General features: G+C 40.9%; 1 long non-coding RNA gene across 1 annotated transcript; it reads right to left on the bottom strand.

Moving 5' to 3' along the window:
- Positions 1-237: 237 nt before the first annotated feature.
- Positions 238-12,605, bottom strand: LOC117935913. Its single transcript, XR_004654845.1, has 3 exons — positions 12,595-12,605; positions 8,729-8,732; positions 238-337 (listed from the first exon to the last, which is right to left on the bottom strand). It is a non-coding gene; the product is annotated as an uncharacterized LOC117935913 (long non-coding RNA).
- Positions 12,606-13,662: the final 1,057 nt, after the last annotated feature.

A 13,662-nucleotide genomic window follows, 5' to 3' on the forward strand; every position in this document is an offset into this window, starting at 1 on the left:
CCCCGAGGCCTCCTCCCAGCTGGACATGCCTGGAACACCTCCCTAGGGAGCCGTCCAGGGGGCATCCTTACCAGATGCCCAAACCACCTCAACTGGCTCAATGGCCTCTGGAACATATTTTGAGTTGGATGTAGTGGCAAATCTTCGAGAGTGACATTTTCATCCATCACAACGCTCCACAAGCGGGAAAACAAGTATGAAACCCAAAATCCAAGACAGGGAAAAACTTGGCACAGGTCACGCAGGATATAGCCACAAAGCTACGACAATGGTATAGAATAGGCTTGCTACAAGCTCAAACACTGAGCCACAAAATAAAAGGGTATAAAACACATCACTGAATTAAATTAAATCAAAAGTTGTCTGTTGCTAGCAGGGTTGCTGTGGGAGTGGTAGGTGTAGAGGGGATGCTGCTACTTCTTTCAGTCACAGTTGTTTTTTTTTACTGACTTTGGTTTATTAGGCTTTTTAGCCTGTGATTGATTTAGGAAGATTTATGCACTTTCATGCCATATTATAGGCCGGCTAACGTCAGCATTGTTGACTCATGAATGAGTGACAGAAGTTGGCAGCGCAACTTGCTCTTGGCAAAATTGGCAGATTCATTCTGGTCAAATTATGTGTTTATCTCTTACCAACCAAATTTGAAAATCAACATATATTTAGGTGTAATGAAAGGGAGAAGATTAATATCAATAATCAATTAAAATTAATGTATTTACTTTTTAATTATGGTTAGTTTAGTTTGTCTACCTTTGGCGAAGGTGGTGCTGCAGCACCCTCGCACTCCTAGTTCCCGCGGCCATGACTGGCTCCTTTCAACGCAAAAGAGCAGCAGCTCTACTCCAAGCTCCTCATGGATGACTGAGCTTCTCTCACCCTTCTCATCTCTAAGGAGGACGCCAGCCTCCCTCCTGAGGAAACCCATTTTGGTCGCTTGTACCCTGGATCTCGTTCTTTCAGTCATGACCCAGCCTTCATGACCATAGGTGAGGGTAACAACAAAAACTGACCGTTAGATCGAGAGCTTTGCCTTCTGGCTAAGCTCTCTTTTCATCACAACTGTGCGATAACTTGAATGTAATACCGCACTCGCTGCGCCGATTCACCAACCAATCTCCTGCTCCATGGTCCCCTCACTTGTGAACAAGACCCCAAAATATTTAAACTCCTTCACTTGGGATAAGGACTCATTCCTTACCTGAAGGAAGCACTCCATTGGTTTCCTGCTGAGAACCATGGACTCAGATTTAGAGGTGCTGATCCTTATCCCAGCCGCTTCACACTCGGCTGCGAACCGATCCAGTGAGTGCTGTAGGTCACAGACCGATGATGCCATCAAGAACACATCATCTGCCAAAAGCAACAATGAGATTCCAAGCCCACCAAACTGCAACCCCTCCCGACCCCGACTACGCCTCGATATCCTGTCCACAAATACTACATTGTTTCTCTTCAACCTATTGGCCGAACCCTCCTTTCCAGCACATTGGAGTAGACTTTATCAGGGAGGCACTGTCCCAGATTTCCACGCAATGTTGAAGAGGCATGTCAACCAAGACAGCCCCTCAACACCTAGAGCTTTCAGCATTTCTGGACGGATCTCATCAATCCCTGGGGCTTTGCCACTGTAGAGTTGTTTAGTTACCTCAGCAACTTCCACCAGGGAAATTGACAACAATCCCCAAACTCCCTCCAGCTCTGCCTCTACCATAGAGGGCGTGTTAGCTGGATGGAGACAGCAAATTGGCGGTTCAACCAGGAACAGAGAGGTGCATCATGTTGAAAGCTGAAGCAAAACACAGTGAAGGAGACACTGAGGAGGACAATGAAGAAGACTGCACTTGTAAACCATGCTACCGGTATTGTGAGTGCCAAACATCATCTCCTGGTCCTCAGTAACTCACTAAAACAGTTATGTGCACCATTATTACATTTATTGTGTAAGCATGTGAACTAACAGCAGACAGTTTTTAATAGGTTCTTTGTTGGACCCAAAATGGAGAACAAAAGACTGAATCAAAAGAGTTAATTACTCCACAATAAGAAAAAAGTACTGAGGTAGTCTTAAGTGACATCTTGACTGAATTGGAGGTGGGCAGAGAGAGTCCGTAGGGGGAAATCCTGGAAGAGATCTTAAGAGTTCTGGCAAAGAGTGGAGAGCTGAACCAGCCTTTTATGCAGAGTGGCGCAAATGTGGCTTCATTGCCGACTACTAGCAGGTGTGTGGTGACCTCAGCTTTGCTCAGCTCCAGCTTGTTGCTAGGTTGCGTCCTATTCCCAAAATATATTTGTTGTGCTTGCCGTCACAGTGCAAAATAGGCAAGACTTTCTTTATTTAAGTCTTACATGCGCCAATATTTGAAAGCACATCACGTCTGCGTTTACATGAGACTCATAGTTCATGTGACATTGTGTAGGGTACACAGAGATACTAGTAGCAATTTGGTGGTGAAGATGTTCCTTGTTCTTTGAACCAAAAGAAAGCTTTGGCACTTGCCCTGGTTGGGGGATATACAGAGGAAGGCAGCAGCAAGAAGGGTGTGGGTACTTAAGACCCTCAGGTACAGAGAACAGTTGAGGGAATTGGGGCTGGTGAAGGAGCTCCGCTTTTTCTGTGACCGGTTCCAGGGAGCAATTTGTCTGCTGATGAGAGTCGGGCCTATGATTTTCTGATGTTCATACATTCATTGTGTTTGCCATGTTTAATGCATTAATTCCTCCAAAACTGGAGCGTACACACTTGTAAATGGGTAGTTATTCTGTGTAAAGGCCATATACTGTTATGGGTAGCAGGGGAAGGAGGACCAAGATGCAGGTTGGCGGGCAAACACAGGTGACTTTATTGAAAAATAAAGAGCAAACCACAAAGGCAAAAACAGTCCAACGAAAAGTCACAGGGAGCACTGGGATATGCCAAATCCAGGTAACACAAGATGTCCAAAAAACCAACAGGGAAAAGAGTCCAAAACAGGCCTTGGAACAAAGGTTAAAACCACAGGGGGTAGACTCACGAGGAACCTCCGGCACAGGAAAGCTCACAGCAACAGGCAGACAGGACACCACGGTGGGACGCACAAACTGGAATGATCTAACAAGAGGCAAAGAAAACTTATGGGTTAAATACAAGAGGAAATGAGGTGATGTTTAGTTCTGACTCTGGGGACAGAAAGTAGACCTGTCCCAGATGACCTGAGAGGTTTGGGTGGTTCGTAGTGTAGTAGCAGATGAGAAATGTATTTTGGTCTTAAACCATTGAGTGATTTATAAACTAGCAAAAGTACTTTGAAATCAATTCTTTGAGGCACAGGAAGCCAGTCTAAAGACTTCAGAACTGGAGTGATGTGATCCAGTCTCTTGGTCTAAGTGAGGACCCGAGCAGCAGCGTTCTGAATCAGCTGCAGCTGTCCGATAGTTTTTTTAGGGAGACCTGTAAAGACACCGTTACAGTAGTCAAGTCTACTGAAGATGAAAGCATGGACAAGTTTTTCCAGCTTAGGATCCTAACACAGTTGCCTTCTCCTAGGACTCAAGGCGGTACGCTGCTCAGACCTTGGGGAATCACTGGAATTGATGACAAATTAGTGTGTCAGTTTTGTAAAGGGGTGTTTCTGGGGCATTCATGCAGCTAGGGAGAACTGACTGGTGATAATTGCCAGGTTGTCACATTGCGTGGGGCAAGTAAGTAACCAAATGGGTGACTTCCTGTGATGCAACATAATGTGGAGGTAAAATTAAACATGTCAAGTCAGGTCTATAGATGTCATCCAGTTGCCAGGCTGGATGCACTCAAGAAGCTGTGTGATCACTAGCATGCGAAAAGGTCTCTGTACAATGTAACCATTTAGTATGCATGGGTCCAGTCTAGGTCTCCCACCCTCTGATTTCTTGGGCACCAGGAATTACACTAAGAAAAACCCTGTCCACTCTCTCAAGTGAGAGACTGATATTTCTCCCTTTTGCTGGTCAAACCCTATATTCCAGCCTGAAGGGTGCTTGTAAAAATATTGTAAACTTGACAAATTGTCTTGAATTGGACTGTATGTATATATTCTATTCATTATCTAGCTCTCCTTCCCTTTCCCTAAGTGGCTCTGCCATTTGTTAGGCCACCATTGTAAATAATAAGTTATTCTTATTCTCTCAAATAAAGGTGAAATATAAATACGTAAAAATATGTGTGGAAACATGCAGTGATTCCCATTTTATTTAGCTGTATTATAATTATTTTGTGTGGTCCTTGTTGTTGAATGAATAAATTACTAAAAACAAATATTTTTCCTGTGACACACAAACCAGCTCAGATGTATTATTATTCTGTCTATTTGCCAGTCAGCGGCCAGTCACAGGAGGCCATTGCAAAACATGACCTTTGAAGAACATGTTGACCAGCAGTACAATCAAATAAATCTCACACAAAATGAATAACTTGATCTCTCCTGCTGATTTCCTGTGCCTTGTAGCTCACTCTTGTCTCTATTTATTTGGATGTTTGCTGTCTGTCTGTTGTTTCAGACAGGTCAATACTCCTGTCATACTCTCTGGCAGTGACCTAGTCTAAGGCTGAATCTAATTTCTCTATCTTACCCCTTCCCCTTCCCCTAGTTTTGCGCGTTCACGTGAGAGTAAGGACTGTCCCAATACTCATTTTGATCAAGGGGTAGGGGTACACAAAGGGGTGCACAGCCCTTTAAACCTAGAGAGGGCGCGAGCTGACTTGGTAGCTATATAAGTACATTGCGCAACAGGCAACAATGGCTGCTAGAGAGACCTAAAAATGTAAGTATTTTCAGCGGTTTAAAGAATTGATTTAAAAATTACAACAGTCTTGTTTTGTGCTCTACACAGTCCTGTACATACAGTGAGGAAAAGAAGTATTTGAACACCCTTCTATTTTGCGAGTTCTCACACTTCTGAAATTGTTATTGTAGGTGCATGTCTACTGTGAGAGACCTAATCTAAAAATAAAATCCAGAAATCACAATGTATGATTTTTTAACTATTTATTTTTATGATACAGCTGCAAATAAGTATTTGAACACCTGTCTATCAGCTACAATTCTGACCCTCAAAGACCTGTTAGTCTGCCTTCAAAATATCCACCTCCACTCCATTTATTATCCTAAATTAGATGCACCTGTTTGAGGTCTTTAGCTGCATAAAAACACCTGTCCACCCCATACAATCAGTAAGAATCCAACTACTAACATGGCCAAGACCAAAGAGCTGTCCAAAGACACTAGAGACAAAATCGTACACCTCCACAGGGCTGGAAAGGGCTACGGGGAAATGTCCAAGCAGCTTGGTGAAAAAAGGTCCACTGTTGTAGCAATCATTAGAAAACGGAAGAAGCTAAACATGACTGTCAGTCTCCCTCAGACTGGGGCTCCATGCAAGATCTCACCTCGCGGGGTCTCAATGATCCTAAGAAAGGTGAGAAATCAGCCCAGAACTACACGGGAGGAGCTGGTCAATGACCTGAAAAAAGCTGGGACCACCGTTTCCAAGGTTACTGTTGGTAATACACTAAGACGTCATGGTTTGAAATCATGCATGGCTCGGAAGGATCCCCTGCTTAAACCAGCACATGTCAAGGACCGTCTAAAGTTTGCCAATGGCCAATTGGATGATCCAGAGGAGTCATGGGAGAAAGTCATGTGGTCAGGTGAGACCAAAATAGAACTTTTTGGTCATACTTTCACTAACCATGTTTGGAGACATAAGAATGATGAGTACCATCCAAAAACACCATCCCTACTGTGAAGCTTGGGGTTGGTAGCATCATGCTTTGGGGGTGTTTTTCTGCACATGGGACAGGGCGACTGCACTGTATTAAGGAGAGGATGACCGGGGCCATGTAGTGCGAGATTTTGGGGAACAACCTCCTTCCCTCAGTTAGAGCATTGAAGATGGGTTGAGGCTGGGTCTTCCAACATGACAACGACCCGAAGCACACAGTCAGGACAACCCGGGACTGGCTCTGTAAGAAGCATATCAAGGTTCTGTCGTGGCCTAGCCAGTCTCCAGACCTAAACCCAGTAGAGAATCTTTGGAGGGAGCTCAAACTTTGTGTTTCTCAGCGACAGCCCAGAAACCTGACTGATCTAGATAAAATCTGTGTGGAGGAATGGGCCAAAATCCCTTCTGCAGTGTATGCAAACCTGGTGAAAAACTACAGGAAACATTTGACCTCTGTAATTGCAAACAAAGGCTACTGCACCAAATATTAACATTGATTTTCTCAGGGGTTCAAATACTTATTTGCAGCTGTATCATACAAATAAATAGTTAAAAAATCATACATTGTGATTTCTGGATTTTTTTTAATGGATTATGTCTCTCACAGTGGACATGCGACATGTGGACACCAACGATAACAATTTCAGACCCCTCCATGATTTCTAAGTGGGAGAACTTGCAAAATAGCAGGGTGTTCAAATACTTATTTTCCTCACTGTATATACGTGCAACCAAGTACTTAATTGAAACCTTTTTTAAATTGCTAATCGCTAACGTTACAGAAATGGTTTGCACAACAGTCCTGCATTTCTCTACCTTGAATGGACTCCTTGCATGTCTACAGTTTTACCCATTAGCTAAGAATTTAGTTGTATATCAGCGCACAACACTACTTGCTTTGGAGACATTGCTAGGTGCTTTACATATACCGTCCAGTATCACACAGGGACGCCAGAGGACACCCGGCAGCTGGTCCTCTTTATACTATATATACCGTCCAGTATCACACAGGGACGCCAGAGGACACCAGGCAGCTGGTCCTCTTTATACTATATATACCGCCCTGTATTACACAGGGACGCAGGAGGACACCCGGCTGCTGGTCCTCTTTATACTATATATACCGCCCTGTATTACACAGGGACGCAGGAGGACAGCCGGCAGCTGGTCCACTTTATACTATGTATAGCACCCTGTATCACACAGGAACGCAGGAGGACACTTGGCAGCTGGTCCACTTTATACTATATATACTGTCCTGTTTCACACAAGGACGCAGGAGGACACACAGCAGATGATCCACTTTCAGACTGAAAACAAGTAGTTATCTAAAGTTTCTCTAAAGTTTTTTAAATCATGTGTTCATGTTGTAGCTATTCATTATTGCATTGGTACTGTATTATTTTAATCATTTGCAGAGGTGGGTAGTAACGAGGTACATTTACTCCGTTACATTTACTTGAGTAAGTTTTTGAAAAAATTGTACTTCTAGGAGTAGTTTTAAATCACTATACTTTTACTTTTTCTTGAGTAGATTAGTGAAAAATAAACTGTACTTTTACTCCGCTACATTAGGCTACAATGAACTCGTTACTCATTACTACGCTTCGTTGTTTTTAACCCCGCGTACGTCTCATTTTAATGTTTTATTTTGACAGAGAGAGAGAGACTTCCGCTGAAGGCTCTACCACGTGACTATGCTTAACCAATCACACGTCGTTGTGGAATCACGTGACCACACTCGTTTCAGCAGCGGGACAGGTTAGCCCATAGACATATAAAGAAGTTAGCTTTACAGTCGTAGAAAAGCAGCAGCTCATGCGTCGTCTTCTGTGTCGATCAAACAAACGGACATGTGAGCGTTCAACAACTCAACATCTAAGCTGAGGAGACGTAGCGGTAGTTTTAGTTTTTGCTGTGGAGAGGTGATGTTTGTCTTTTAGGTTACATACAGAATGTTTTACACATGCAGTATCCATCCAAATTTGATGTGACAAGTCTCTCAAGTAAGCTAATTTGTAATTAATAAATACATTTTAATTTATTTTATTGATTGGATGAACTATAATTTGCCTAAATATGATTATTTTGTATTTCTGTCTGTCTGATTGATGCTTGTGTTAAGAAATAAATCAGACATTACTCAACAAATACTCACTACTTGAGTAGTTTTTTCATCAAGTACTTTTTTACTCTTACTCAAGTACTTATTTGGATGTCTACTTTTACTTTTACTTGAGTCAAATTATTCTGAAGTAACAGTACTTTTACTTGAGTACAATTTTTGGCTACTCTTCCCACCTCTGATCATTTGTAATTAATTCCTGTTCATGCACTTGTACATTCTTGTTGGTCATAATACGGGGCACTGATGAAATGTGAGGGGGGGGGGGGGGGTTGAGGTTACTGGCCAACAGGCATCAGATTGGTCTGGAATATCAGAATAGCTAATTAATTAATTAATTTGTTTGTGGTCTTGTGCGTCTTTTTTAGTTTGACATATTTGAGTGCCTTTTTATGTGTGTGACATGTAAGTTATGGTTCTAACAGTTGATCATGGTTCTGTAATATAATATATTTTGTGTAATGTTTTTGCCTGTTATGTTGAATTTATTGGGCAATAAAGACAAAAGGTTTTCATGAACATCAGTGACATTCAAAGCGGGGATAATTGAAAGAGATATACAACACACCATGCAGTGTATATAAACATGTGTATTGTAAACAGACCTAAGTAGGCTACTACACAGATAAGAACTTCTGCCTCTGACCCACCAAAGTGAACATAAAATGTAATGTAATGTTTTCACCCCTTGCCCTTACCACTTGGTTTTTAGGGCCAAGGGCTAGGGGTAGGGGGTAGGGGTAATTTGGATAAATGGGATTCAACCAAAGAGAGGAGCACAATTGTTTGAGTTTCTTTGTTTGTTTCACTGGCACGTACTCTTCACTTTTTTTCAACTTGAAGATTGACGGCAGAAAACAGAACCAAGCTACAATGTAACTTAATATTGCAATTTTCCAGCTTGGATTCACCTTCACAAAAGTGCTTGTTTTTCCTCTGAGAGGCTCAGATTATTATTCTTTATCTTTATTTTTTAAACATAAAAACATCCAGTATATTGCGTTTGTTAAACCCACCAGGCTCTAGGTATATAAACAATAATTGTAGCATCGTAAAATACTTTTGATTCAAAGTGAACAGAAACCAAATTAAACTATGAAAAACCATTTTGGGTCAATGTTCTATTTTTCCAACCATCACAGCTCTAGTATTGATTGATGTAAACCTATGGTTTATCGATTTAGTTGAGAAAATATGTTGGCTCTATAAACGCTAAAAGTAATTATTTTTTAAATGGAGTCTGGTGGGTTTAGCGCTTTCATGTTCAGTGGTAAATACAAGCAGGATAATTGTCCTATTAACTCACATTGTAGCTGACCAACTGCGGCAATCTCGCTTAGTACTGGACCAATGTCAAAGATTGTTGTTCCCATCAGTCACTTGGACACAAAACATAGAAACATATGTTCCAGGTTAAAAAGAAACCAAAACAAACAGTAGTTTAAGAAGATTTGGAGAAAAGATCTTACATAGTTACACTCCAACATTGAACCTGGTGCTTTATGCAGGACAATTAGTGCATAAAATGAATGCCTCCCTGCTTGTCTGTGAAGAAACTTACACTCAAAGTGTAAACTACACAGATGTGACTTAAAGCCCATGTTGCAGGTTTAATTTTCCAACGAATTTGCACTTATTGATTGTTGGTAATAAACATTCAAACTGTTATCCACTGTATATGATATTAAAAAGTATCACAAAATATAAAATAACACGAAAAAGTAGGTCATATTTTACAGTGGTTTGCTTTTCACCCACAATGCATTGCATGACGTCACACAAGGGAGACAATAGGCCATCCAGCTTAGAGAGACCATTGAGAGTTACGAGAGAGATAGAAGACAACAGTGTAAGAAAGGGACTGTTCAGCAGCAGATTATAGATAATACGTATATATATACATACATAGATAGCCTATATATAGAGCTAGACATATATATAGACAGACATTATTGATAGATATATTTAGAGAGAGAGAGAGATAGATAGCTATAGCTAGCATACCGGTATAGCTAGCGAGCTAGCTAGCTGTAGGTTAGCCAGCTAGGTAGGAAGGTGGGAACAATTTGTCCGTGTTAGGCGGGCAGATTTTTTAAAGACGGACGTAACCAAGAACTCAAAGATCTGAAAGTGAAACACAGCTCAGACAGGGGATGTTGTTCGGCTTTTCACAAGTTTAGAGCTAGCTAACGCTACGATCGGTGGGTTTTTGTTACGTTACACACAAAGCTAACTGGCTATAGTTAGCCTGTACGGATGCTAGCGGATTAACGTTGTGTAGCAACTTTGGCAGTAGAGTTTTGGTAAGCTAACCACGACAGCGTTGTCGCCCACAATCAACCTGCAGTGATTTTTGAAATAGAGACACGCATATCGTTTCTATTCCCGGAGATCCTGGACATTATTTTCATTCATGACGTTAAAAATAAATGAAGAGTAGCCCGAGGGTGCGCGGTATGAGCTTCCGACCGGAGGCTCACTCGCCTACAGCACCCGCTCTCCACCGCAGCTTTGCCGCCGCGCACACACGTACCGGCCAAACAGCGACACGTTTTCACCGGAGGATGAGGTAAACACTTAGAACACACAGAATTAACACTTGGGATGCCTTCTAATCCTATATCTAGATATGTGTACCAGTACTTATCTGAACTATCGACATGATCCCTGTCAATTGATCGAGAGAAAACGTTGACGTTCACTCGCTGCTATTCACTGACAGTAAAAAGTAAAGTCATTGTATGCACTGCTGCGATGCTAAACAAAGGAGATAAATGAAGGAGACTTCCCCACAATCTTGACAATTCGTCATTTGCCCTCTCACGTCTGTCAGGTTCGTAATTATTCGGCTGCTGGCCTTTCCTCCTCTTCCTCATCCCAGTCAGTCACCGTAGTTCTAGTGCCAGGCTGAGACTTAACTCCCTTGAGTGACGTCATCGCCGAATTGACTCCATAAACCCGCGAATACCAAAAATGACCAAAAACTAACTTTTAAAACTATTTGGAGACATTTTTAAAATGATATACATATCTTGAGTGCTTTTTGTACCCAATAATCAACAGTGGTGGTTAACTTGCAACATGGGCTTTAAGGTTCCAGTTCTCTCTACATGTGGAATGAAAACAGTTTGAAAGAAAAAGGGTTCATGTTGGGTATTCAGAATCTAACAATACATCCATAATGATTACGGATTGACAGTTTACACTAACAAGGCACAACATCTGCTATATGCATCTGAAATGAAAATGATTGAAACATATTTTTATTTAAGCTGGGACCATAATTCACAATAATTAAGGCTTGGGTCCATTGCGTATATGGGCCAGATTTACCCATAAAGGCTTTTTTATCTGAAGTCTCTGGTAGGTTGATAACATACAATAACAAACCATAACATAAAAATATATTTACCTGAACTATAGCATGTCATTGACAATTTTCTTAACTAAATGTTAAAACACCAAAACAAACACTTAAATGTTAGTTTAACGTTGGTTAATTTGCACTATATATGAGGCTTTAGTATGAAGCTAATGTTACTATTACATTAGCATTGATTACCCAACACCACCACCACATAGACCTCTGACTAAAAAAGATTAACATTACCAGCACCGGTGGAACTATTTTGCATAAATAGACTATAAATGCATTTTAATGATCTATTTTTACATCCAATGTTTGCATAGCAAATGTTTAGGCAACCAAAATGTTCAAATTACCTTGTGAAAATACATCGGAAGAGGGCCAAGGTTTAGAACAAGAACACAGACAACAACAGCCGACTAACAGGTCACGAACTGTCAATCACAAAGTAAGATAATATAAGATATAACTTTATTGTCATTGCACAGAGACTCATTCAACACAATTGTGAGTACCAAATAACTGCAGGTGCATTAACGATAATAAACAAGATAGACAATCAATAGCTAAAAATAAGAATAATTTAAAACATAAAAACACACTGTTCAATTGTGTACAATTATTGAAATATTATTGCGGTATGATGAAGGAAAGTTAATGGTTAAGTAGCCACGCCCTAAAACATCCCATGCTTTAAAAACAATGAGACCACAGCTAAAAAAATTAACATCATTCTGCATCTAAGAAGACTCAAAACTAGCAATTGAGACCATAAACACATTTTGAAAATGTTTACTGGGGTAGTTAATCAAGTGAGAAGTGGAGTAGTGAGTCTTTTCCCATAGACTTCTATAGCAACCAACCGCTTTTTTGTAACTTGCGTCGCCCCCTGCTGGAATTCAGATCGAATGCAGGTTTAAGGCACGTCAAGATTTTATATTCAAGATTAGCTTTATTGTCCCACATTGTGGAAAAAAAACACAAACCTACTTTGAGTGTTAGCCATCTGGCTATGTTTCCCCCACTTCTCTCCTTCCTTTTTTGTCACTGTGTTGTATGTTCTTGTTCTGTGTTTTACATGTTTTATATAATGAGAGACTTAGCTTTGGGTGCACTTTTGTTAGGATTTAACAAAATGAAAGGCAGTAGCAATTTCCACATGTACTCTCATTTAGAACTCAGTTTAATTGATAATGGGTGATGTTTCAGTTTTGGTTTAGAATTCTGGCAGATTGAATCTTCCTCATAAATTTTCCAGCACTCTGGCCTAACTATGAAAGAGAAACGGTGACATTGCATTATTACAGGAGACTCATTTGCTGCAGGGAGATACTGGCTGTTTAGCCAAAAGATTGTATCATACAACTGCATCCTCCTCAGCAAGTTCTAAAACAAAAGGATTGGCCATTGTGGTCAAAGGGAACCTCCCACTTAAAGTGTTGTCCTCTTGGTCAGATGATACAGGCAGGATTGTGGTCTTCACAACAGTTTGGAGCTAGGAAAATTGCATTTGTGTCAGCTTATGTGCCTAAGGTTTTTAATGGCAATTTCTATATTTTGCTCATCATTCCAATGCTGGAGATAACAGACCTTTTGTTTATTGTTGGTGCAGATTTCAGTGTTGTGTGGGACCTAAATATTGATTGGTCGAATGCAGGGGCCACTACATACCAGGCTCAGGCTACAATGCGCTCAGGCTTATAGATATTTGGCGTGCAGTTCATCCCACCTGTACTGAATGTTCGTTGTTCTCAAGTAGACATAAATCTTTTTCCAGAATAGATTTTCTTTTTATTCTTTTTCATTAAGTTGATAGAGCAATGCTACTTTCAATGGCATTATCTGACCATAAAGAGGTCCTTTGCGCCGCCACCCTTGGCCAGCCAACGTGTGGTTAGATGGTACTTTACTGAAAATGTATTCCGGATAATTACAGAAATTAATGTTGGCTCTGTAGAAGACCCCAGGATATTATGGGACGCAATAAAAGGTTTTATTAGGAGCACAACCATACTTTTCTGCTCTAATGAAACTGCAAAACCTTGAAGCTGTTAGACACATTCTTCACACATTGATGAAAGCCTCTGACAGACTTGAGTGGCCCTTTTTATGGTCAGCCTCAGAGGTGATGGTCTTTGGTAACACTTTCATTGGCATGATTAAAGTATTGTATACTAACCCCACAGCCAGAGTCTTAACCGGACGCACCACCTCCTTTTTCTTTCCAGTTTCTAGATCCTCCTGCCAAGGTTTCCCCTTCAGCCCTGCATTATTTGTCATTTCTTTAGAGCCATCTTTAAGCCATTCACCAATCAATAATGGTGTCACCAATTTGTAGTACTCAGCATCATCTATCAATATTTGCAGACAATGTTTTGGTCTTGTTGGCATTAAAACTAACTGGTCAAAGTCTGCACTACTTCATTTAAAT

Source organism: Etheostoma cragini, chromosome 20 (genome assembly GCF_013103735.1).
Source record: "Etheostoma cragini isolate CJK2018 chromosome 20, CSU_Ecrag_1.0, whole genome shotgun sequence".
Lineage (NCBI taxonomy): Eukaryota > Metazoa > Chordata > Actinopteri > Perciformes > Percidae > Etheostoma > Etheostoma cragini.